General features: G+C 38.6%; 2 long non-coding RNA genes across 2 annotated transcripts in view; one reads left to right on the top strand and one right to left on the bottom strand.

The window, feature by feature from the left end:
* LOC103218455 (uncharacterized) overlaps positions 1 to 10,236 on the top strand; it is a 210,493-nt gene extending 200,257 nt beyond the window's left edge. The window contains exon 3 of the long non-coding RNA XR_005235683.2: positions 9,848 to 10,236. This is a non-coding gene — a long non-coding RNA (uncharacterized lncRNA). The remainder of the gene's footprint in view (positions 1 to 9,847) is intronic.
* Positions 10,237 to 20,635: 10,399 nt separating this feature from the next.
* LOC140710486 (uncharacterized) lies at positions 20,636 to 24,986 on the bottom strand. The gene is made up of 3 exons (XR_012091540.1): positions 24,880 to 24,986; positions 23,290 to 23,500; positions 20,636 to 22,185 (listed from the first exon to the last, which is right to left on the bottom strand). It is a non-coding gene; the product is annotated as an uncharacterized lncRNA (long non-coding RNA).
* Positions 24,987 to 27,838: the final 2,852 nt, after the last annotated feature.

Here is a 27,838-nt window from a genome sequence, read left to right as displayed (position 1 = left end):
GTAGCTGGGATCACAGTCACCTGTCATCACGCGCAGCTAATTTGTTTGTATTTTTAGTAAAGACAGGGTTTCTCCATGTTGGCCAGGCCAGTCTTGAACTACTGACCTCAGGTGATACACCCACCTCAGCCTCCCAAAGTGCTGGGATTACAGGTGTGAGCCACCACGCCTGGTACACTGATAAGCACTTTAAGCATAGATCAGAGTTTTGGTAGTAGAAGTCCTCCAGTTGGCAGAAAAAAGGTGTTAGCTCTCTGTTGGTGACTGCACTTGGTGTCACTTTCCAAAGTAGGGATTTCCTTTATAATGACTCCTAAGCCTCCCATTCTGGCATCGTTACCAAGCTACCCCAAGACTACTGAGCAAATAATTGAGAGTGATGGCTTTCATTCCCTTCTATCCTGCTTCACCAAGCCCAGCCCTGCCTCAGATTTCTTGTAATCCCAAACTTAAAGACATTCCTGCATTGTGAAATCCAGATTTTTAAATCAGAGCAAGACAATCATTCTTAGCATTTTCTGGGTTCTATTTTTGCTTACCGTATTGATCCTAGGTAGAGTGGATAGAGAATCTGGTTTAGATAAGACTCCGTGTTTACTAATTTGCTAATGTTGAACCCATCATGCATCACCACTCACAATCTTCTCTCTCTTAATCTCGTCTGCAAAATAGCAATAATAATACTATATTACCTGTCATTTACACCTTATCCAGTTGCTCTAAGATCCAAAGGAGATGATGTTTGTAAAATAGTTTTGGAAATGATGAATAGATCATGTGCTGTTTCATACATGCAGAGAATTCTTGATCTGTTTCCAAAACTTCACAATAGATGGAATTTGAGTTGGCTTTGTTTAGTGATTCGGAACATGAATTCTGGAGCCTGCCTGCCCAGGTTTGAAACCTGGCTTCTTCATTTACTAGCCGTGTGACCTTGGGACGTTATGTAACCCCTCTATTCCTCAGTTTCCTCCTCTGTAGCATTGGAATAATAATAGGATCTGCGTCGTAGGGTTTTATGAAGATCAGAAGAATAAAAGATACAGAGCCACACCCAGTACAGTAAATGCAATACAAATACCAGTTAAATAAAAATTATCTTTCTTGAGAAGCCTGAGAGAGTTGGGTTGGGGGCCTAGGGTTTAATGTTAGTTGCTCCTAGCTTTCCTCAGGCATCACCATTTTAAACCAGGTCTCAGCTCTGCCATGGGTTTTTGTGCTCACAGTTTAATTTTTAAGCCAGAAGTTTTGTTAAGGTAGCCTGACTTTAGATGTATTAAACTCAGAATAATATGTCATATTTAATTTTAAGGGCACATGAGGTAGCTTAGCACAGGTCTTGGGCAAGTGATGTAAGCCCTCTCTAAGCCCCCAGTTCAGCCTACCTTTGGGAGTTGGGAAGACAGACAATGGAAAGGATTTTATATATATAAAATTTATATCTATATATAAATTATGTATATAAATTACATATAATAAAGTAATTATATAACAAAATTATATGTATATAAAACTTTATATATATATGACTTTATATACGTGTGTGTGTGTATATATATAAAACTTTAAGTTCTGGGATACATGTGCAGAAAATGTGGGTTTATTACATAGGTATACATGTGCCATAGTGGTTTGCTGCACTCACCAACCCGTCATCTACATTAGGTATTTCTCCTAATGTTATCCCTCCCCTAGCCCCTCACCCAGCGACAGGCCCCTGTGTGTAATGTTCGCCTCCCTGTGTCCATGTGTTCTCATTGTTCAGCTCCCACTTATGAGTGAGAATATGTGGTGTTTGGTTTTCTGTTCCTGTGTTAGTTTGCTGAGGATGATGGTTTCTAGCTTCATCCATATCCCTACAAAGGACATGAACTCATCCTTTTTTATGGCTGCATAGTATTCCATGGTGTATATGTGCCACATTTTTTAAGTCTGCAAGCCACCTTAAAAATATCTCGAAGCTTCTTTGAACCTTGGCCTCATCCAGTTATTGTACCCTTTGGCTAACACCAAGTAATGCCTAACAAGAGTTTGACCAAGATGGTAGCCTGAAGATTAATCATCATTTAACTGAAATAATAATAATATCATTGCTAGGTAAAACATAGGATGCCCAGTTAAATGTGTATTTCATGTTAATGGCAAATAATGTTTTACGTAGCTGTGTCTCAAACATTTCATGGGACATAGTTATATTACAAATATTTATTGTTCATCTGAAATTCAAATTTAACTGGGCATTTTGTTTTTTTTGTTGTTTTTTTTTTATTATACTTTAAGTTCTAGGGTACATGTACATAACGTGCAGGTTTTTTACATATGTATACTTGTGCCATGTTGGTGTGCTGCACCCATCAACTCGTCAGCACCCATCAACTCGTCATTTACATCAGGTAAAACTCCCAATGCAATTCCTCCCCCCTCCCCCCTCCCCGTGATAGGCCCCGGTGTGTGATGTTCTAACTGGGCATTTTGTATTTTTATTTGCTAAAACTTGCAACCTTTGATAATAGGATTTACCTCAGAGGATTTGGGGATTAAATAAAGTTATACAAGTACAATGCCCATGAAAGTCTTAACATGTAATATGTGTTTAATCAATAGAGGTATCTCTTAAGTAAACAGAAAATAATTTCCCAGTTCCATAATAATTGTTAGAGGTTGACGTTGCTAAATTTTGCATATTCAAAATAATTAAGCATTCAGCTGAATATTTCCCCATTTCTGTCTGTTTTTTGGTTAGCTCCTGTCTTTCAAGTTCTTTAAGAATGCTTATAGACTAGGTGTGGTGGTTTACACCTATAATCCAGTGCTTTGGGAGGTGAGGCGGGAAGAGAGCTTGAGGCCAGGAGTTCAAGACCAGCCTGGGAAACGTAGTGAGACCCTATCTCTAAAAAAAATCTAAAAAATTAACAGGCCATGGTGGCAAGCACTGCAGTCCCAGCTACTTGGGAGGCCAAGGCAGGAGGATCTCTTGAGCCCAGAAGTTCGAGGTTGTAGTGAGCTATGATTATACCACTGCACTCCAGCCTCAGTGAAAAAGCAAGATCCTGTCTTTAACAATATTTGAATAAAATAAAAAATATTTTTTAAAAAGGAATAGTTATAATTTCATTATCTCCATTTCTACATTATATTGTAGATGCTTAGTACATTTTTAAAAAATAGTCTGTGTTAAACTTTGAAAAAACTAACATCCAACCCAATCCTTTTTCCTCTTTTTGTTACTGAAAACATGGCTTATTAAGTTTTGAAGACTCTGTCTTTCCTAATCAGTAACTTGTACCCTCTCAATTCCTTCTGCAATGACATAATCCAGCCTTGACATAATCCTACCATCAGCCCCACTGTAAGAACCGCCCCTGATACCATGTACTTTGTATCCAGGAATGGAGTCACACAGTGAATGGGTGGAGTTAGGCATAGCTTGGGTCTACTTTGGGTGCCCAAATGGTGATGAATGGGCTTTTAACTGAGGAAGCTTTTCATCAGTAGACTGAGGCCTAAGGAAAAACACTCAGCAGGTTCTCTATGCCTGTTTGTGAAGACCCAGAATCTCATGACAAATGACCAGGGACTGCAGCCCCAGTCAAACAGCTAACCCGGTCCTAAAGGAGAGGTCACACTGTGTGAGGATCATCTGAAGACTCTCCTAAGGAAGAGGAATGGACATGTAAGATCCTGGTCTACTACGTCACTCTATTCTATACTCAGGTCTTACTAAAAGAGAACAACAAGGACAAGGCAATAGATACGGCAGCTGGTCGTTAGTCTGGTCCTCTGTCCCTATGATGAATTCTTTGTTGCTCACTGTAATTATCTCAGCATCATTCTTTCTCATTGATGTACTCCCTCTTGCTGTCCTTCTCATTTGTCCCTCCCCCTCCGCCCTCCGCAAGACTGTAACATAAGATATTGGATATGGAGGAGTGACTGGTATGAAATGCACTCTTGAGTGTAACTTCAGGAGTCCCTAGGAATCAAGTGTGTGCCACAAAATACAGTAGCTATTACTAGACAAGCAGCTCCCATAGATTGCTTTAATGAAGCTGATTTTTCACACACCTACTTCAACTTTCAGAAGTTTTCCTGGAGGTTTGACTGCTTATGCATTGTTTCCCGCTATTGGAGAATTTCTGATGTTTTCATTTGTTTGTCCTTTGAGCAGAGAACAAGCAATTGGATAACAAAAGTATCTCCTTTTAAGCACATTCAGTCTTTTGGAGAAATATTTAGAGCTTTCTTAAATATAATAACACAGACTAAAAATGATCAGCCTGTAACGCTACAAGTACTCTCTGGCCTTTTGTGGTCGTTCTGTCTGCCTCCAGTCAGTCCACCGTCCTGCCATCGTTTTCTTCCAGGAAAAAGACTTCCAAAAGTCTTACTTGCCACCAGGTCCTAGAGACTTCCCCAATGTGTACCCAGCGGATGCAAGCGAGAACACTGTGTTTGGGGTCCTAAGCATGTGAGTCACAGCAGTTTGTGGGAACAATGTGTAATGAAAGTCTTCTACATTGATCAACTTTTGATATTTACAGTGGTTGGTAATGAGAGCAAGCTTTTGATTGAGAGATAGGCATTGTTGGGAGTTTAGATTCTTCTTGAATTCGTTCATATGGGTCCTTAGGCAAGCCTGCTCCCTCTTGCAACATATGTTTTCACCCCATGAAGCAAGACCAGCCTACCACAAAATGTGTGATGAATATTTTATTTCTGAACCTAACTACATGATTTTGTATGGAATAAAAACATAAGAAATTCATTGTCCAATGTTGTAGATGCTTTTTTATTGGCATCAATTGTCAGAGGTGTAATAATTGCAAGCATCCATATCACAGGAAATTCCAGAGAAGTGAGAAAGACTTAGAATAATAGAATTTTAATGCAGGGAGGAAGCTTAGTGATCACTCTGGCTGTGAACTGCATCTCCAAGGAGGAACGCACGTCTTGGGACAGCCAAGGTGACACAGTAAGCTGGGCGGGGCAGGAGAACTGGGACCAGACCCGGGGGTCTGCTCTCCCAAGCCCATGCTCTCCAGCTGTGGCTCTACAGAAATATATGTGGTATTGTTTTTACTGAGTTGAATGTCTGAATGAACTCCAATTCATTTGCAAAAAATGCCAAGAAAAATGTTGAGTTTTTTTTTTAAATATCCAGAATTAAAAATATGTGTTGCAGAGAATAACACCCTTTTAAGAACATATTATTAAACAAGATCACGGGAAGGCCTTTAAGGTATTAATGAGTGAAGTTCACAGGAAGCAAACCATCACATATGATATAGTTACATTTTACATTTTATGTCTTTGGAACTCAGCTATAATTGAAGCCACTGATTGCACTTATAAGTAAATATTCTTTCTGACATTGCCCTCAATGTGTTTTCTGAGATAGGTGTATTTGTTACACTGTACTATTTTTGTTGGTTGTATTAAAGATTCTATTATAATGAAATTTAGTATTCAAATTTCTGTATATAAAATGAAAGTTTAGTATTTGTTATATAATTATAATAAAACCAAACCAAACAAACCAACACTGAAAGGATAGGAATCCACAATTTTACTTTCTTATTTTTCTAGCCTGTTAGGAAATCTGTTGTTTATAAATTGTGGTTTCTGAAATAACCCTCTTCTTTTTGCTACCACTCTGAAGTCAGTGTTAATCTTTTAGCATCAGCTGTCATCCTTCCCATCAAAGTCACCGCTGGTAGTTATAAAGCAATTTCAATTCTATCCATTAGCCAAGAAAAGAGACACTTATTCATGAAATACTTAGAAATTCTCAGAAAAAGACAGAAATGGGTAGCATTGAGAGTGGGTGGGTATTGGAATCTGTATGAGTAAAGAAATTTGAAGTTAGAAGCATGTGTTAGAGAAATCTATGGAGGATAATGAAAAACATTAAAAATAGAACTACCAATGGAAGCAATCCCACTTCTGGGTATTTATCCAAAATCATTGAAATCAAGACCTCAGCGAGATATTTGCTCTCCCATATTCATTGCATCAGTACTCACAATAGCCAAGGTATAGAAATAACCTAAATGTCCATTGCTGAAAGAGTGGAAAGAAGCCAGGTGTGGTGGCTCATGCCTGTAATTCCGGAACTTTAGGAGGTCAAAGTGGGTGAATCACCTGAGGTGAGGAGTTCGAGACTAGCCTGGCCAACATGGTAAAACCTCATCTCTACTAAAAATACAAAAATTAGCTGGATGTGGTGGTGTGCACTTGTAGTTCCAGCTACTCGGGAGGCTAAGGCGGGAGAATTGCTTGAAGCCAGGAGGCAGAGGTTTCAGTGAGTCAAGATCGTACCACTACACTCCAGCCTGGGTGACAGAGTGAGGCTCTGTCTCTCTCTCTCTCTCTCTCTCTCTCTCTCTCTCTCACACACACACACACACACACACACACACACACGCAGATTGGTAAAAGAAAATGCGGTATATGCATACAATAGAATATTATTCAGCCTGAACAGAAAAGGAAACCATGAAATATGCAGCAGAATGGATGAACCTGGATGACACTGTGTTTAGTGAAATAAGCCAGTTACAGAAGGACAAATGTGGCATGTGGCATCTAAAATAGTCATACTCACAGAAGCGAGAGTAGAAAGGTGGTTGCCAGGGGTTGGGAGTGGGGGGAAATGAATGAGTTGCTATTCAACAGGCATAAAGTTGCAGTTAGGTAAGATGAGTAAGTTCTATAGATATGCTGTACAACACTGTACCTGTAGATAACAGTACTGTATTGCACACTTAGACATCTGTTAAGTGGGCAGATCTCATGTTAAGTGTTCTTACCATAATTTTTTAAAAAGGAGTGCTATGGAGGACCCAAAATACATCAGGCACTGCTTGTCTATAAGCCACTGGAGAATGCCATTGGCCTGTTTTCTGTCTTTAATCCCAGCAGTAACCCCTCTATCATAGATGTCATTTACAAGGAAAAATGTGAACCCTAGAGAGATTAAGTATTTTGCCCCAAATTATGCAACTGGAAGTATTAGACTTCATATATGAGCTAATGATGAGGTCATCTTTGGGTGTGAAGGGTAGTGAGATCCTCCATCCTTGGGGGATGGTTAACTATCTACATCTTCTGTCCCATCTTCCAAAGCCAGAAAGAAGCCATGGGTTAGGGATTCTCCGGTCAAAGCCTGACTCCACTGAAAAAGAAGAAGATTCAGATCAGTCTATGCTGGGCAAAGTGACTCCAGAAATATGCTGCAACTTATGAATTAGAGGGAGCACACACCAAGGGGCCAGGCATCCAGGAGTGACAAGACACTGTCCAGGCAGAAGGTCAGCTTTCCCTTACATGGATAGGTATGAATCAGACTCCAGCAATCCAGGCAGCTGTAACAGGAAGGCAAGTCTTCCTCCAATTCTGAAATAATTAGTAGTCACCATTAGGAGTGTCGAGGTCAGTTAGTGTGTTCCTGTCTTCTAGATTTATCTACAGGGATCAGAAACATAGCCCTGACTGAATGGACCTCTGTCAACATTGTAAAGTCCTCTCTCATTCCTTGTCTAAATAAGCCTAATTCTTAGAGATCCCATAGTTATCATAGAACTTATCTTTTCTAACAGTCAAGAAGAACATCACAATGTTAAGTGCCTCTTTTTTAAAAAAAAGTTCTGATTTTGAAACCTGATAAACCTCTCAAGTAATGATTGGGTCGTGTTTACCTAATTCTTATGCATCGGTGAGTGTCTAAAAGAAATCGTTATTAAACCTAGCTTGCTGACTGCTTTCACTAAGTGTTAAATAATAAATAATGCATTTCTACTTCAATTAATCTACTTAGACATCTCACAGGCCAAATGCCTTGGTGGAGATGTTCTAATCTGCAGAATCAATCCCCGGCATGACTCTGCCTCTTGACATTTGGAGCTCCCTAACACAGAGCTCTTAATTCCATATACAAGGTAAATGGATAATTTAGATGACCGTGTTCTGCCATTGTGCTCAGACTGATAAATAAGACAAGGCACTGTAATGACAACTTGCAGATCTACTCAAGGCAAAATTTGGAATGAATCTTCACTCCTACCCATATGAGAAATTTTTTTCTCAATTTCATATGCTTGTATGTTTTTCACCTTAATATGAAGGTCTGCGTGTGTGTCTAAGACTTCTGCAGAACTGCTATGTATACTGTTTCCTTACTATGGGATTTATTAAATGATCCAAATTCTAGTCTTATTAGAACTGCTTAAAAATTATTAGCAGAAAGTCTGAGTATTCAAGATAACAAAAAAGTGTGTATGTAATATTATTATTTTGATATTTCCTTCTGATTCTCGTCTATGTAAATAAATATTTTATACAGTTGAAACCATAGTATACATGCCATTTTCTAACCCTTTTAAATAATCATTATGTTGAAAGTATTTCCATGTGGCAAGAGCTTTAATAATTATAAATGTTAATATTAAGAATAATAAGAAGAATACCATGACTCATCTGAAATGTACAGTGATTTTACACTCTTATTAATTTTGGAAGTTTCATTTGCTTCTCTATTTTTGTTATTGATTTCATAAATAGCACTGATGTGAACATCTTCGTGCATAGAGCTTTCCTTTTCTCCTTTCCTTTGAGGTCAAGGGTCTAAAGACATGTAGTACAATTGCCACATGTAAATATATAGATTCACTAGATGCTTCCCAGGATTAGACATGATCACTGTGCAAAATATGTGGTAACACAATAAACAGAAAGTTACTGTTTTTTTAAATGCATACTTTCAATTAATAGTGAGATTGAGATTTTTCCATTTCTGTGTTCACTAATTCTATGTTACCTTCTGCTTCTGCGTATCATTAGGCTTTCTATCTGTTGGCATCACTGCTTTATCATTTTAGGATATTTCATCAATATTTTGCGGGATTTGTAACCACATATAAGAGGAATGGAGGATTAAAGGCAATCAATCAGAAGTATGGGTAATTGGTGTACATTTCATATTCTGCTAATCTCAAGGAGTTAAAAACATACATCCTTTTAAAAATAGGAGCTAGAAAGTCCCCTGGAGGCACTCTCTTTCTTCATTTGTTCCATACTTTGCATAGCATACTTCCTGGAGGGCCCTTCGTCAATTGTTGTGCAGTTGACTCAGATACCTTTTTCCATGTTATCTCTGCTCACTCAGAGTACCCACCCTCGTCAAATATCACACCCTTTGTCATACTGGAGAACTTCACCCGTCACTTCTTGGTGGAGATTTTAGGCCCTTGTTTGTGCTGTGTCTTGTTCTGCCTACACCTCTGTTGTGGCTCCCTTCACCTTGTAATGATTTATTTATGCTTCAGTCTGTGCAACGGGCTGTGAGCCACGGGGGCTGGGGGCGCTGTGCATTTTCATCTCCGTGTCCTCAGTATAAGAATGGTGCCAGGAAGACACTGAGTCCTCCATAAATGCATGGAGGTACTCAACCCAGGCTTGCAGGTACTCAGTAAATGCTGTGGGTGATAAATGAATGGAATTAAATTGAGGGATTAATTTTTATATCAGTATGCTGTATTGATATGTAATCCATGTATTAAAAGCCCAATTTTTATGTTAATAGTTAATATGATTATATAAGTTATATAATTAAGTATAATATATAATTATATAATGCAATTTATAATTCATATCAATATGATATAAAATATCAAAATGATATATTGATATGTATTCAATATATTAAAAGCCCACTTTTATATTATTATATAAATTATATAATTATATATACTCATAAATATAATATGTAATATATAACATAAATTATAATTATTACATAATTATTAATTATATAAATTATATAAGTCCTATCACAGTGTCTTCTTCCTAGGGTCTAAATCAACCTCTGGTAATGAAGGGCCTGGAGCCAGATATGAGCTTCTTGGAGCTTGTGGCAGTTTCTGGTGGAGGTCAGCTATCCTTGTCATCTACCTTGGCCCCTCTGCAGGGGATGAGCTCAGGGCTACACTTTTCCTTCCAGGTTCTCATGGTGTGGTCCAGGCTCCATTTCTTTCTCTTTGAACCTCACTTCAACATGATTAGAGTGACTGAAGGTAAAGAAATAGGAACTGTTTTACTGTAAATAAGTTAGTCCCTGCTATACTTTTTCTCTGTGTTGTTTCATCACATGTACTCACCTCAAAGGTCTTGTTCAGCCCTTCACACCCCTGTGAGTTGCATTAAGCATTGTCACTGTGCTGCAGAATGCTTAGAAATATGTGTGTGCATTACACAGAACTGTCCAGCCTTCAGAAGGAAAGGACTGAACATCTTTGTGCATCTCCCTGTGGGAAGACAAAGATAGAAACTCAAATGGGCTCATTCTTTGCCTCCATAAATATATTTATCAGACCCAATTAGACAGGAGAGAGAATAGAGTCCAGCGTGTTGGTGGAAAAGCTGAGAAAAATCCATGAGGTTTTTGAAGCCTGAGGTTTTCCATTTTGTTGTTTAGAGAAGACTGGATTGGATGCTTTGAAAGAAATTAAGATATTCTTGTTTACACTTTTCTTTGATATCATGATTATTGGTAGAACAGTTGTTCTTGGACAAGGTTTTTTTTAACAGGCAATCTAAAAATTTCCCAGTGGGGCCTTTACTTAAGTGAAGAAGATTTGAAGAGCAAAAACATAGCTATAACTGATTTTCAAAATTATATAACTACAGCATTTAGAACCATTCAGCCTTCTGAAATGCTTGCAGTCGTGATCTAAGGGCATGACTCTGACTCTGAGAGGGAGGTAGATAACAAAGCCAGTGCTGTCCTGGCCAGGAAGCCGTAGAGGTTAGCCACTTTGTCTTTACATCTAAGCACCCTGCCCTGCACCCAGTTCAGTCAGTAGTGATGTCGAGTCTTGCCCCAGTTTATCTCCCAGGGATATTAGAATAAACACATTTGGAAACTAAAGATGCCATGTAAACACAGTAAATTTATCCCATTTTTGTTTAACATCTTAAGGGCTAGAATTTCCAGCTGTCTCTTCACACAAACTTCTTGCTGAGAGAGGGGGCGAGGTTACTTGAATTTGAAGATGTTGATTTTTGCCCCAAATACAGCTTTTTTGAACTACAGATTCTTACTAATACAGGGTAAATACACCTCATTGAGCGGGTGACTTTTACAGCAGGAGGGCTACAGTTTCACCTGAGAAACGACACATGGATTGTGTGTCCTGACACAGCAGTGAGCAGTCCTCTGTTCTGTGCGTTCTGTGACTCCACACTAAGGCACCATCGCTGACAGGTAAAAGTGCTGCTGCTTATGGTGGCAATGGATACTCACACTGTAGAATTTCTTTTTAATGCAAGTTAAGTTTGCAAAGTAAACACCTCTTTTCAAAAATTAGAACTTGGATTAAAACTCATTTATGAAAGAATCACATGGCTGTGTCAACAGCTTAGAAGAAATTCACTTTTTTTTTTTTTTTAAACTTTTCCCGTTACCCAGATAGGCAAAAATAAATTCTAGATCATCCACTGAAGTTTCCAAGTGGTCCCCCTGAACCAGGGTTTCTAAATAGCAGCACTATCAACGTTTTGCTTCTGATCATTCTTTATTGTTAGGGCTGTTCTGTGCCCTGTAGCAGAAACCCTGGCCCCTCAGAAGCCAAAATCAGCCATGGTTAAAATATCACTGTTCTAAACTAAACGAAAGTGAACAAATATTGAACAAGATACCTGGGACCCTGGCCTTGGTTTCCACTTTGTCACCCCTTGGTCCTTTGTTGTCCCTTTCCACACCTGTCAAATGGGTGCAGTACCACCTGCTTCATTCATTCACCCCGTAGCGTATGTCAGGATCATTGAAACGGCCTGGCGTGCTGGAGATGATTGATAGATATTTGTTAAATAAATGATGAATGAATGTGTGAGGGAATGGATTGAAGAATTTGAGCGCACAATTTGGAGATCTCTAAGGAAGACAGTATCCTCTTTTCATGGGTTCCCCTTGCAGCCCAGGGGCCTCCAGGTGTGTTTCTGTGTCTGTTCTCACAGTATGGATGGAAGGTGGGAAACGTGCCCACGCTCTTGTGTGTCTGTTATTCTTAAGCACTTGATCCGTATTGTGCAACTGAAAGCTTTATCCCCTAACAGGATAATCCCAGTAGTGTGTGTATGTGTTTTTGTTGTTGGCTAATATTTTTGGTTTTGCTTTTTATTTTTCAGAATGTCAGATGTCAAACTAGACTCATACCATGGCAAAGCGCATGCAAAATGAGAATACTGCATTGTATCATTCTGTTTGACCATAGCCCTCTTTAAAAGTTTACATCCCTTTCTTCTGATTCTAAGTGGGATTCATCATGTTCCTTTACTTTAGTTTCCTCCCACATATCCCCACCCTCCACCCAAAACAAAGACTTAACGTACACATAAACATACATGCACATACAAAACAAAAACTCATCCTTAGCTCATTTAGTTTGTTGTAAGTGACTGGGTTAAGCCACAAAATAAACCACTGTTAAAAAATAAATAAATAGTTAGGAATAGCTTTGCATACATGTTCTTTGTAGAAAGGATAACATATTTCTACAAAGGAATAATAACATTCACTCACATTGATTTAACAACCAGCCCTTGGAAATTGTTGACATTGCTTTCTGGACACTTATAGAAAATACCTTTGAGTTATAGCAACTTCTTCTTTACTTCTCCACACTATTCCATAAAATCTTTATAAACACATTTATTTATAATATCACTCTATGTAAAAGCTATCATGGGCTCGCTTCATTTGTGTATTAAGTATGTGTCATCACAAGAAATAATGTAACTTATGGAGGTGAGAAAACTTAAGTTTATCCTAAGTTTTGCAGATTTTTCAAACAACCAATTGTTCAGGTTAACTTCATTCTGCTGTTTTCTGAAATCTGGCATACAACTGAATAAGACAATAAATGGTATCAGTAAATACTGTCTTGTGATTATTTTGATAATATAATAACATGACATATTTCAATTACATTATTTTGACATCGCTAAGAACACAGAATAATATTCCTGAAGTCTAAAGGAAATATTATTGGCAACCACAGCAGTAATATCAGAGACACTAACAAGTTATTTTGATGACATAAAATCTAACTTCTACTTTCAAAATATCATTTAACATATTGAACACTGACTAAATTAGTAAGTGCATGAAACAAAAGTTATTCTAGATCCAGGAGCATCTGACATTAGGGCAGACCCCTTCTGCTTCCTTGGATAGACCTTGGCCAATTCCATCCACTTTCCATCCTATACCTCACTTGACTTTTTCAAAGTAGCAGTGTGACCAGGTCACCACTCCTTCACTTCTCAAAAAGATGCCTCCCCGGCTTTGGTGCTGTGTCATCCCGTGGAGGGAGGTGGATGGGCAAGACAGTGACTAGAGATAGCAAGAGATTGAACTCCCAGCCCTGAGCCCTGGAATATTCAGCTTTGATACATTCACGAGGGTGGAGTTCTCATGACCTAAACACCTCCCACCAGGCCCCATCTCCCAACACGGTTGCGTCCGGGATTACGTTTCCAATACATTCTTTGTGGGGTTCACAGTCAAACCACAGCACCATCTTTAGTGACTTTATGTTTTTTCCTAAAATAAGACAAAAGTCTCAAATGTGACCTAAAAGGTCTCTTTTACCCCCTTCCCGTTTCTTCCGTTTTCTCGAGCTGGAATTTCTAACTCTCTCTGGAATCTTTTTTTGTCCCCTGTGCTTTTTAACTTGCCTTACTTCTCCTCTTAGTTTGATCTCATCTCAAGTGTTTCTGTCTTAGGGAAGCTTCTCTGAACTCAACACTAGGTCAGCCTCACGGTCCCACAGTCCACCCACTGCCCCTCAACAGGATGCGCTGAAGCTGGAGCTGTGCACTGATGTGTGTGATGCCCAGAACCTTCACCAGACCGAGATCCAAGAGAACACGTGCCATATTTGTCTTTCCTCACCATTGTATCTACAGCATAGTGCCCAACACTGAATACATGCTTGGCAAGTATTTGCGGAATTAGTGAGTACATAGCGAGCACACCTATACCTTCTCTCCTTTCTTGTTCCTGATGATGCGACTCTGTAGAATAGTCATGACTTTTGCTTCGTCACTGGGAACTGAAACGTCCACCAGTGGGTGTCCTCATACTGGCCTTGACTCTTCCTCTTTAGGATGGTAATGATCAAGCATCTCCTTCTTTCATATCATGGGCCTCTGTACACCTGAAGCAGTTATTATGTCTTTGAGTTCCCTTTTCCTTATTTATTCATTTTCTTCAGCCATGCCTCATACTTGTCTTCATTTCCATTCCTGCCAGAGGGTTACTTGCTGTCCTATCAGCCTGCCCAATATCGTCTCTGCCTTTGCTAAAGGAGAATGGTGAAAATCTGACCTAGGAAGCTCTTTGGGTGATTTTCTTATCTATCACTAAATATTTATATCCAAATTGTCTCAGAGGCTGGCAGAGTTGGCATCTTTGTGACAAGTGGCAATAAATTAATTTTTTTCTAATATCATACCAAAATTTGTGACAGTTGTAACCTGTCAAAATAGAAGAGAATACACAGTAGTTTATGAATTGTCCTTCCATTTGTATTTCTACTACTCAAGCTCGATTAAAAAAATAGTTAGCTTTTTGTTTTTCCTTAAAAATGAGTAGAGACCCCTACTAACCTTAAAGCATAATGTATACATTTTAGTAATTCTATTTGGACTGTATAAACTCTGAACATCTCAGCTCCATAGGTACCTTGGGGGAAGTAAGGCATAGCAAAGAATCGGACTGGAAGCACAAGCTGGATTTTGCCACTCTCTCTCCTTTCCAGAGGCCTCTTCTGTTTGTCATCTGGGTGTGGGTGCACAGTGTGAGATGTCACTGGCTGAGCACGGATTGCTAAGGCCATTTAAACATAATAATGAACACGATGTTGATTTAGGTTCTTTCTCCAAGGGGATACTTCAAGCCCAGGGGGTCAAGGGCTCTGAAGATCATTTAATACAGATCTTTTTCAGTTCACTGATGAAAAGTGCTACATAAGTACAGAGAATCATAATTGTTATTGAAACTGCGGTTGATCATCTTGATAGGCCTACTGTGGGGTGGATATTGACAAACCATCCTCTGATTTAATCATCTTTCTGGATATTTTTATTTATAAATGAATCTTCTGTCAACATCTAGTTCTCATTAGCATCATTAGCATTCTACACTCCCCTTGGTAGGATCATGTAAAATTGATGGGCTCAAATTTCTATTAAATGCAGTGCATGTTTCTGGGTTCTTATTTATACTGAGCATCTGGAAGCCTGGGATCATACTATCTTGTAAATAAACATTACATTCGGTGATATCACCTTTCCTTTTAAAAGGGTCTTTAGAAAGCTTTTAAATGGCATAGGGATGGAGTGCTCATTATAAAGATTGGAAGGAATGAAGCAATCATTTTATGTGTATGGAATTTCTGGGTAATAAGTGCAAATTAACATTACAGAGAAATTGATGTGAACGGAGTACATTTAAATTGAGATAGGATCCTCAGATTAAGAGCGATTTTTATTTTCATGTATTTATTTGCCCAGAGGTTTTCCATGTTGGCCGTCAGTTGTAATGGGACATAATGCTGGATACTGAATACTGGTCAAATGATGAAACATTTTTTCAAAGACCCAGGAACAGCTGCTGCTTATTGAGTTACCAGCACCACTTCCTGAAGAATGTGATTTTGTTTCAAAGATAGCCAAGTACTGACCAGGCTGTCTCAGCTTAGTTTGAGCTATGATAACGTGGCGTGTTGTTGTCATATTATTATTAAGTATACTTCATAAAGTGATTCCAGATCCTTCTCCCCATTACTTGGGGAGGGGAGGGGAGGGTTTATTGACTTTGGGAGACTATAAATCGATATGGCACTTCTATGATTGAGAGACAGACGGCAGTGAGAGCATTTGTAGGATGTATTAGGAAAATTAGGAAATTTCATAAACTCAAAAGAAAGATTCATGGAGTAGAATCTGGATTGCAAAACACATGGAAGCTTACTGGAATCTGTGAACTTCTTAGGGTTACAAGAAAGTTGCTGACTCGTTTGCCAAGCCCCACTCCTATGGGATTAAGTTTAAGGCCGACTTTCAAAGTATTTCTTGTGCTGCAAGATTTTGGAATGTCTCTTCAGTGAGACAGCTAAAATACCATTGGTACATTTAACTCACTCATCTCCAACCTACATTTCCAAATTACTTTTCTCCTAAGCAATGTAAATATAGACATAATTTTTATACCTAACTTAACATGCAATCACTTCATCATAATTCTCTTTTAGGTAAAAGTAAACATTTTGTCATCAAAAAGATTCTTGATCTACAATAACGTTATCTTTCTAATTGAATTGTGAAAATTAGAAAAGAATGAAAAATAGCCATGCAAGTCCATAACAAATGATCATAGCTAATAAATATTTTTATGGACTTCAAAAATATATGACTAGAAAAAATACATTAAACATTTAAAGCAAAAGAATTTCAAAATATAAACTGACCTGAAAATCCCACCTTTAAGGATTTATTCTAAGGGAACGGATAAAGATATACACAAATATTTGTTTAAAATGATATTCCTTACAGAATTGTTAATAATAATGAAAAATGTTTTTATATAGTAAATACTATAGATATTAATATCCTTTTGGATAATTATAGTTATATATTGTAAAGATGTTCATTTAACTGTGTTAAGAATGGTATAATTATAGGTTAGTTTTTATTTCCTTTCTTTCTAATCATTAATATTTTCTTATTTTGAAAAATTAAACAGGCCACGCATGGTGGCTCATGCCTGTAGTCCCAGCACTTTGGTAGGCCAAGGCCAGTGGATCACTTGAGATCAGGAGTTCGAGACCAGCCTGTCCAACATAGTGAAGCCCTGTTTCTACTAGAAATACAAAAATTAGTTGGGTATGGTGGTGGGCACCTGTGATCCGAGCTACTTGGGAGGCTGAGGCAGGAGGATCACTTGAACCTGGGAGGTGGAGGCTGCAATGAGCTAAGATCGTGCCAAGCATTCCAGCCTGGGCAACAGAGTGAAACTCTGTCTCAAACAAACAAAAACATTAAACATATATTATTTATATAATCCAGAATGTATTTTTTAAAATTTATCAGAATAATATTTTTCTGAGCAGATACCTCATTGTTTTCAAAAAGCCTTGAGAACTAGATTGACACTATTCACTTTATACAGAGTTACTCCAAGATGCTCCTGAATCATTTTTTAGGAATGATTCGAAAGAATTGTTTTAGTATTCTTTAAATTGATCACTTTTCTATTCACATGCTATCAATTAAGAAGGGGGACTTGTAGCAGCTTCTGATATGAAGGCTGTATTTTTAAAAAAGCAACAACCAAACAACTTTCAGGTGAAATTTATTTTTCCAAGAGACTTGATGAATGTCAAATTTTGATTCTTGGAAAACTACTTTGTTAGCATGCTGAGCAGTTATGGTTTACTTTTGGTGTGTTTGTGAAATACAGTAGGTATTACATACAACAGTTCTAGAGTAATGTCACTTTGAGGCCTCTGGTTCCTAAGTTGAGAAGACATGAAAGCTATTCATTGGAGCAAAGTACCCAGAATGTAGCTGTCCAGGAATGAATGTGGAGTAGATGGAGGCATTTATGCAAAGGTACCCCTGAAGAGATTTGGCAGTGCTGTTACCATTCATTCATTTGGATCACCTGAGGTCAGGAGTTCGAGACCAGCCTAGCCAACATGGTGAAATTCCATCTCTACTAAAAATACAAAAAATTGGCTGGGGGTGGTGGTGAGCACCTGTAATCCCCGCTACTCAGGAGGCTGAGGCAGGAGAATCACTTGAATCTGGGGGGGAGAGGTTGCACTGAGCTGAGATTGAATCATTGCACTCCAGCTTGGGCAACAAGAGCGAAGCTCCGTCTCAAAAAAGAAAAAATAAAGATGTTAACTAAGCACCTACTATGTAGGAAGGGTTGAGATACAGGTAGGAAAAAATATTGTTCTGAAGGAGCTCCTGGTCTAGTGTGAATCTGATCAAACCAGATTATCCTAATATAAATCAGATCATCATATTATACATTTAGGAAGAACAATTTTAGAAAGAAATGTACAGGGAGTTACGGGAAGATTGAGAAAGATGGGGCAACTAATTTGTCCTCATTTGCCTAAGACTTTCTCGGTTTTATTTAGAATGAAAAATCCTGCCTCCCAGAAACCCCCCCAGTTCCAGATGAACTGAGATAGTTAGTCACTCTAGAAAGGCCATCTAACCCAGAAAAGGTTTTCTGGAGTGGATCAATCGACTTCTGAACTCAGTTTCCAAGTCAAGAAGGGCTTGGGGCTGGGCGCAGTGGCTCATGACTGTAATCCCAGCAATTTGGGAGGCCAAGGTTGGCTGATCATGAGGTCAGGAGATCGAGACCATCCTGGCCAATGTCTCTACTAAAAATGCAAAAATTAGCTGGGCATGGCGGTGCACGCCTGCGATCCCAGCTACTCGGGAGGCTGAGGCAGGAGAATCACTTGAACACAGGAGGCAGAGGTTTCAGTGAGCTGAGATCGCACCATTGCACTCCAGCCTGGGCGACAGAGCTAGACTTTGTCTCAAAAAAATAAAAAATAAAAATTTAAAAAAAAAAAAGGGCTTGGTGGGTAAGAGATAGGTTGGCAAGGGTGTGTGGGTAAGGGTAGGTGGAAAGGGTGGGTGGGTAAGATAGGTTGGTAGAAGTGAGGGGGTAACGGTAGGTGGTAAGGGTGAGTTGTAGGTTGTATATATGGGGCATTAGGGTGGAAATAAGGGGGAGATTCCAGACAGAGGAGACTTCCTTGATAGAGAAACAACACAGTGTGTGTGAAGAACCATGAGGCAGCTCTAATGTCACTCGAGCACTGGTTGACTTGAATGGAGCCAGAAGAGATGAGGTCTTATCCTCTAGCAGGGCAGGGTATATCATTTGTGACAGATGCTGTAACAAAGCACCACAAACTGGGCAGCTTAAAGAACAGACATTTATTATCTGACAGTTCTTGAGGCCAGAGGTCCAAGGTCGAGGTGCTGGCAGCGTTGGTTTCTTCTTCAGGTCGTGATAAACTGTGCTATGCATCTCCCCTGGGTTTTAGTGGTTGCAGGCCATCCTTGGACTTCCTTGGCATGGAAAGGCATCACCCCATCCCTGCCTGTGTCTTCACATGGCTTTCTCCTCGTGTGGGTATCTGTGCCCAAATTTCCCCTTTTCATAAGGATACCGGTTATACCTGATCGGGGGCCCACCCTACTCCACAATGACCTCATCTTAACAAAATTACAACTGCAACACTCTATTCCCAAACAGGGTCACATTCTGAGATCCTGGAGGTTTGGACTTCAGTAAGAATTTCTGGGGATATAATTCGACCATAACAGTGGGGATGGGTGGTGGAGGTTCAAAAGGGACACTAAGAGGCCTCACGACCCTACAGCCTGGGGAGCTTGTTGTCCCTATTGGTTCACAGTGGCAGAAACCCTGAAGGTGTTGGGGAAAACCCTGCTTCAGTCCAGTGGATGCACACTGCAGAACACTGGGAGGGATCCTGAAGTCCACCAACTCTCCGGCTTTGGGTCTGAGAGGGGTTGGACCATCCCCATGTGGGCAGGGAGAAAGGAGAGGAGCAGGGGGCCACCTCCCCTGTCAGCAAATACTGGATCTGCTGAGATCTCTCTTCAATTAAGAATAAACAAGGTCAAACACAACCTACTAAAAATTGCTCTAGGTCAAGAGCAAAGGAATGTCCTTCTGAGAAATGCCATTCAGTGAAAGCCTTCTAAACATTATTTACCAAGGTAACAAGAAGAAAATAATTTGACAATGAGGATGCAAATATATATGATCTCTCTGGAACAGCTGCAGAAACTGTGAAGAGATGACAATGATGAGTGGAAGGAGAAGGATCAAAAAGAAACCAATGTCAAATAGAATCAAAGGCTTCATTCCACACCTTGGCTGCGGAATGGATGCCACAGACAATAGCATCAACATTTAGAGCTCTCCCAGGACACAGAAGTAAAAGACGATAAGATGAGAATAATGGGAGAAAAAAATGGAAGGCAAAAGCACCAAAAAAACCAAACAAAAAACAAAACAAAAAAATCCCAGATTTCACATGCAATTATGGCTGCTTATAAAACAAGCCCAGACTGATTGGAAAAGAAGTTGAAAAAAACATTCTTGATCTGAAGAAAAAAAAAAAAAGCCATAACTGTGCCTACATTCAGACATTTAGAAATATATTATGATAATACATTTAATTTTCTTAAAGTTACAATCATATTGTATCTATAGAATTGTGTTGCTTTTTTTTTTTTAACCCCTTAGCATTATATTGTGAGTATTTTTCATGGCATTGGATACATTACACAAAAGACTTGTAATGGCCACATGTTATTTTATTACATGACTATATCATAATTTGAGGATTGCACAATCTTATTTTGAAATTTTGCTATTTGCAAATAATGGTGCAGTGTATGTTTTTGTGTATAGATTGTTTTTTATGCCACATATTATTTCCAGAGGATAATTTCCTAGAAATTGAATTACTGGGTCAAAGGACATTCAAACCAGAGGTTCCCAGACTTTAGGATTCCACAGACCAAGAAATTTCAAAATAAAAAAATAAAACAAATAAAGGCCCAAAATAGTGTTGCTTATGTTTTACTTTTGTCAAGCAAGTACACTAAAGAAAAAAGCCTAAGGTATAGCATGGTTATTCATAATAGAGACCATATTTTACACCAAAATTTGAGAGGATATAATCTCACAATAGAGGACTGTCTTTAAGCTGAATAATTAGTTCCATGAAAAACTCAGTATGTTGTTTTTATTCTTTTTATTGTTTTACTCTTTATCAGTGACAGTTTGATCAGGAATGGATAGCAGTCTATTAGTTGGCACTTTGGTAACACTGAGTAGAACACTCAGCTTCTGAAATATTGCAACAGATTATTTGCTGTTTTGAAGATACAACTTTAACTTTCTACTTTTGCATTGTTACACATTCTGTAGATGGATGGATTTAAGTGAAATATGTTATTTTAAGTTCTTTTTAATAGTCCCAAAGACACCAATACCTTTGTTGGCAGGGATTCCTAAGCAGATTGCTTCTTTCTGCATTGCCAAAACAGCTCTGTCTTTTGAGTGAAAGGAGGAGGAAGGTCCATGCTGTGGAGCAGAGGTAGAAGAAGGGCTCTGCAGCTTGACCTGGAATGAAATTCAGGTTCTGCCACTTTTCTGCAACGTGGCAAGCCTGAGGGTACATGACATGGGCAAGCCTGAATTTCCTTATCCACGAAATTGGGGTTCATGCTCCTACCTACTTCATAAGATGGTCATATTTTAAAAACTCAGCCACATCACTTAGTGCAGTGCCTCACATAGTCTAAGCGCCTTTCAATGTTACCTATTCTTTCTGTAGATTACCATTTGTTTTCCAACACTGTAAAGCAAGAGGCAACAAACTTTTTCTGTACAGGGTCACACGGTAAATATTTTAGTCTCTGTTGCAATCACTCAGTACAGTTAATACATCAATGAGTAAGTGTAGCCGGCTTTCAGTAAAACTTTATTAACACTAACATTAGAATTTCATATAATTTTCATGTGTCATGACATCTTCTTCTTCCGATTTTTCCCAACCATTTAAAAACATAAAAACTATTGTTAGCTCAATGGCCATACAGAAACAGTTAGCTCTGGAGGTTGTAGTTTGCCAATCCCTGCTGTAAACCATAAGGAGATGGTAGAAAAAATTTATCCAATAGTACTTTTGTGAATAACACATTTTCTTGTAACTAGGATTTAGAATCATTATTTTGAAAGGAAAGTTTTGAAAACATTGTGCAGATCTATGGCAAGAAGAACTGTAGGATTGTTCTACAAATCCCTGGTCCCGCCTCCTAATCCAGGGAACACGGAGATGGGGCCCAGCCGGCTGAGTGGGCTCCTAGAGGTCCCACTAGAAGTTTGCCCCAGGTGAGAGTGAGGACTGACACGGAACATTCCTGAATCCAGGCCTGGTGTTCTTTCCACGGCACAGAATCACGTGATTTTGTATTGCATACTTTGTAGTTAACTAGACACTGAGATTTTTATTCGTCAATGAAAAGCTTATTCAAAACTTTGTTCCCCTGAGAAGAAAAGATAAACAATAATTTCACGTGGTAATTTTCCAAATTTCTGTACCGTATCTACATATCCAAACACAGCTGTATGAAGGCAAAAGCTGGCTCCAGGCAAAGAAGAAGCCTGCTCCCCCTTGTTTCAAAGCAAGGTGGGCTATGTGTTCAATCAAATGTACTACAGGGCCCCCACCCCAACTAGAGTAAAACAATAAATCCAAACCCCAAAACAGCTGCTGGCGATATCCGCCATTGGCCCTCTCTTTGCAAGAGGAAAGAAGGGAGAGAGAAAGAGAGAGAGAGGAAGAGAGAAACAGATTGATTTCACATTTCAAACAAAAATATACACATTTATTATTGGTTAGTGAAGTCCCTTACCCCACAATAAGAATTTTAACTGAATGACATCTTGGGCAGCATTCTCAGATTTATGAGTTTTGGGGGTTGTTTGCTTTTGCTTGGGAAATGGTGGGTTTACTTATTTAATTTTTTTAAAGAAAAAAAACCAACCACTTTATTGAGGTCTAACTAACATACAAATGCTGTACATGTTTAGTGTACACAACTTACTAAAGAGCTGTGTGTTTTTGACTGAAACGTATTTATATTATATACTTCTTGAGGTTCAGAACTAGCTTTGTACTAAAATAGGACTATAGATGATTAAAACTTTTTCTCTGTATTTTCTTTTTATAATGTGTGCACTTATAGGTATATGGCTCTAACAATGTTTGGAAAAGTAAGAAGATGAAGAATACTGTATTTTGTATGAAAGGATTTTTGAAGAGATTCTTTGTACTTTTTTTCTTTTTAAGATTCTTATACTTTATAGACTTTATAGAACCACGCTGTCTACTACAGTGACCACTTTTCACATCAAAACGTGGCTGGTCTGATTTAAGATATACTCTGAGTATAAACTACACATAGGATTTCAAAATCTTAGTAGAGAAAAAGAATGTAAAATAGCTCATTAATATTTTGGTCTTGTTTACATTTCAAAATAGCATCTTGCCTCTATTAGTTTTTAAATAACATAAAATATTACATTTAATTTTACTTGTTTCTTTTTACTTTTAAAATGTAGCTACTAGAAAATTTTCACTTGCTTACGTGGATGGCATTTTCGTTCCGCTGTGCTGTGCTGTGCTGTAATAGCTGTTCAGCTGTCATCAAATATGTCTGGGATGATTTTCAAAACGAGTTCACAGTAGTTAACTCCGGAGAAAGGAACTGGGAGACTTGAGGAGGGTGAGAGAGAGATTCTGCTTTTACCATTTATTCTCTTGTGCCTTCAACTTTTTTTCCCACATGCGCATATTATCTATTTAAAAATAAAATATTTAAAATGATAAAAATGAAAATAAAAGAAATTCTTACAGGAAACACTGCAGTTAAATTAGTGTTATTTGTTAACAGGAAAGGTTTTCTTTTTTTCTTTTTTTCCTGTTCAGGAAAAGGGCTATCAGGGCATGCTATTTGTTGTTGCTACTGAGTGCGTGTGTGTGTGTGTGTGTGTGTGTGTGGTTGGGGGAGGTGTGTGCATGTGTGTATTCATGCCAGGGTATGTGTATTTAAAATATTCTCTTATGGACACAATTAGATTTGATTGGCTCAGGGCCTTAGTCTCCCAATATGTCAAGGAAAGTGTAGCTTTTATAAATTTTCGGTTAGAGAAATAAATAATATTTTTGTGGGAAAAATAAAAATACATTCCCAAAATATCTTGTATTAAGAGACAGCCAGTACATAGAGTTTTAAAATCCTGGCCTGGGATCCTTCTTCCACAAAGGATGTAACTTAATGATCCTGTGGTTATTTAAAACAACAATTTTTTTCAAGTGGCATAAAAATACAATTGTCTACTTTTAATATAAATTCAGTTTACTTTCCTCTTAAAAGGAAATCAATTACAAAGCAATAACCTTGAAATTAAATACTTTATTTCAACTAATATTTAATTATCTTTTATGAGAAAGTATTCCCTAAAATATAGCCAAAGATCAAATTCTGTTAATTTCATAATTTACAGTTTTATTACTAGTGATCTGGTTGATCACAGTCTTAAGAAAACAAATTCTAAAAAGCTACTTTACTAATTTGTGTTCAGTTAAGAATTTATTTTCTAACACTATAACGTGATAAATTACATAAAACTCACATGTTAAGAATTACTGCAACATCACTGTTTAGTATTATCTTAAACCAGATGAAACTGCTCTTATGAGATCAGGTTTGCCTTACCAAAATGTTACTTTTAATATGATTCAACCCGATACTGAGTGAAGTTTCATCACTTTCCTTTTACCGTCTTTTGGAAAATTACAGCTATGTTCTACGAAACATGGGTCATTGTTTCTTTATATATTTTGGTCCATTTATTTAGCCACACGTCTCAAGCATCTACTTTGTAGTTAAATAAAAATTGGTATTCTCTTTCAGCAAGTTCATTCTTGCTGTAAATGGTTTTCCAAGCTATCAAGCAATGTGATCTCTTATCCTATAGTCTTCAGAAAAGCTGTCGTTTCATTGTTGAAATATTATAGCTGTTTAGCAACTTTCCTCCCCACATTGTCAGTACAAAATTACTATTATCAGTTTCAAAATATGGTTAACAAAATAGTCCTACTGTCTTAGTCTGCTCGAGCTGCCATGGACAAAATATCGTATATTGGGTAGCTGAAACAACAAAAATTTTCTCACAGTTCCAGAGGCTGGGATGTCCAAGATCAAGGCACTGGCAGATTCAGTTCCTGGTGAGCTCTCTTTTCCTGTCTTGTAGACAGCCACCTTCTTGCTGTGTCCTCATGTTAGAAAGAAAGAGAAAGAGAAAGAGGGAGAGCACGCCCTGCAGTGTCTCTTCTTACAAGGGCACTTCATCCCTTTATGGGAGCCCCATCCTTATGACCTCATCTAACACAAATTATCTCCCAAGGCCCTGTCTCTGAATACCATCACACTGGGGGTTAGGATTTCAACATGATAATTTGGGGGAGGCATGACACCCTCAACACTCACCAGAATAATTAGCCATCTCTTTTATACCACTAAACATTCCTTTCTAAATACTTCCAAGAGGGAAGAATCTTTTTTTTTAAAGTGTTTATTAATTTATTTGCAAAATACCTAAATTACCATTTGCTTGCTCCAACCTATCTTTCCTGGAATCAGTTATGTTTCCGCCTGTTCGCTGCACCCTTAGCTCCAGTCTCAAAAGAGTATTTCCTTGTCTTTGAGTAGTTCAAGGATTAGACCTTCAGGCTTTCCATCAGGATGGGTGGGAGGTTCTTCCACATTCCTTTGCCCACTCGCCTTCTATGCCAGCTGCTTTGTTGCTCATCCTTCAAGGTCCAACTCAAAGGGTAGCTTTTCTATGAAGCTCTTTCCACCTCTCTGAGCAAAACTAGCCCTCCCTGCCAGTCACTCCACATGCTGCCTCACTCTCCCCTCTATCGTTAGGTTCTCTGGTTATTGTTGGCATGTCTTCAACATGTAAAGGATTGTGTCTAGCACAGTGTCTTACACGTGGCAGGAGCTCAATGATTGCAGGTGGCATGAATGGACTATAATTGTTACAGTTACAAGGACCATGGGTTCAGTCTCGTGGGTTCAAGGGCTTACTATGCAGGAGATAAAAAGTTCCTTAAATGTGTTGCACTTCTTGGGGAATAGGAGATGAGAGCATTCGGAAGTCTCAGAAGACCCCATCCTAAAGATTTGAAGTTTCATATAAGTCCAAGGATTTCAGGGAGGAAATCCCTGAAATTTATTCTTCGGTGCAAGATTGGCCTGTGAGCTGTTGCTGATTCTAGATTTGGGCAGACACATGAGAGATCTCTGCTCCAGGTGGGGGTCCTGATACTCACAGGTACCAATCTGAGCTGTTCTTTGGCTTTTGTTAATTTCCTTACCACCCCAACCCCCACGTCTCCAGTTGTCTTTTTCTTCTATTGGGCCAACATCTTTTGGAATTATGTCAGTCTTATAATTTAATGAGCTTTTCTGGGAGTTTTTTTTTTTTTTTTCCCCACTGTGGACACATAGCTATGATTTGATGAAAGCCAATGGGATAATTGTGTGATTTTTATTCAAAACCAGGTTTGCTGGGTTACATGTATGTATTACATTATGGTTAGAAAAAGAAATATTTGTGTTAAAAGGGAAAGAAAGATTCTATACTTAACACTGAAATAAAATATAGAAATAAAATAATCAAGTCTGTCACAGGTAAGGAAAGGTACATCTGATCAGAGGCAGATGGAAAATGAGCATTTACTCAAATGCAATGCTAATGGTAATTCAGGCCCGCTTAACAATGTGAACTTGAGAAGCTTCAAAGGATACATTTTAGGGATAAAAAGATTGTGAAGTCCCTCCCCTTGCTTAGAGGGAAAATCTCATGATTCCTTAATGTTCAGCTTCCAGGATTTGCACGCTACATTGAAATGATAGTTTTTAATGCATTAATGTTTATATAACTACTATTTTTGCAGACATTTAAATTATAGAGAACAGCAATTGTTGAGGGAAAAAAACAAATATAAATAAATAGAAGCTAGAATTTTTCCCCTTCAGAGGTAAGTGTTTGCTATTCCTAGCAGAGAATACTTGTACTATTTGTGTGAGATTGTTCTTCAGGCCAACAAAAACTAGTTTCTCCCAAAATAAAAATGCCACAAGGAGAAGAACATACAATAGGCTCATAAATCAATTTTTGATTCTCGACAAGTAATATAATGAACAATATTATTTTTTATAGGTATGTTGACTCACATTAGCTATTTCTGTCATTTTCGTAGGAAAAAAGCCAGGAAGAATGCATAATTAGAGTACATTTCACATTATACGTCCTTAGGTTGGGCACAATGTTTATCTCGTGTTACTTATTAGCTTGGGATTTTATATCACTAAATACCTGTTTGGAGATATGGTATCCTATTTGTGAATTCCCAGGTTGAGGAAACCTAAATGCTGCATGGGTCCTTCAGGCAGGGACAAGGGGCTCGGGGTGAGGTGTAGAAGTGAACATTGGCAGGTGAGCATACATCTCTTTGCCCAGACAATCCCCAATTGGGGCCAGTTGTCTTTGGGGGTAACTATACACCTCTCCCCTCTCACTCTCAAAAGTATCCCCATTTATTGGATGATACATTGTATGGTTGTCTTTGACTTTGGATACCCATGATGGATGGAGGGGAAGCATCAAGCTTAAGCCTTTTGTAACACTGTAAGACCACTCAGGCCACCTCCAGAAAAGGCAGTGGTGCTATCCTTTGATATGGGCAACTGATGCTTTCTGGGTCTGTATTAGTCTGTTTTCACGCTGCTAATAAAGACATACCTGAGACTGGTAATTATAAAGAACAAGAGATTTAAAGGACTCATAGTTCCACATGGCTGGGGAGGCCTCACAATCATGGCGGAAGGCATCTCTTCACAGGGTGACAGGAGAGAGAATGAGAGCCAAGCAAAAGGGGGAACCCCTTAAAAACATCAGATCTCGTGAGACTAATTCACTAGCATGAGAACAGTGTGGGGAAAACCACCTCCATGGTTCAGTTCCCACCGGATCCCTCCAACAACAACACATGCGAGTCATGACAGCTACAATTCACGGTGAGATTTGGGTGGGGACACAGCCAAACCATAACAGGGTCTTATA

Source organism: Chlorocebus sabaeus, chromosome 2 (assembly GCF_047675955.1).
Source record: "Chlorocebus sabaeus isolate Y175 chromosome 2, mChlSab1.0.hap1, whole genome shotgun sequence".
Classification (NCBI taxonomy): Eukaryota; Metazoa; Chordata; class Mammalia; order Primates; family Cercopithecidae; genus Chlorocebus; species Chlorocebus sabaeus.
Note: the sequence above shows the minus strand (reverse complement) of the source record. Positions and strands in the feature narration are given on the sequence as shown.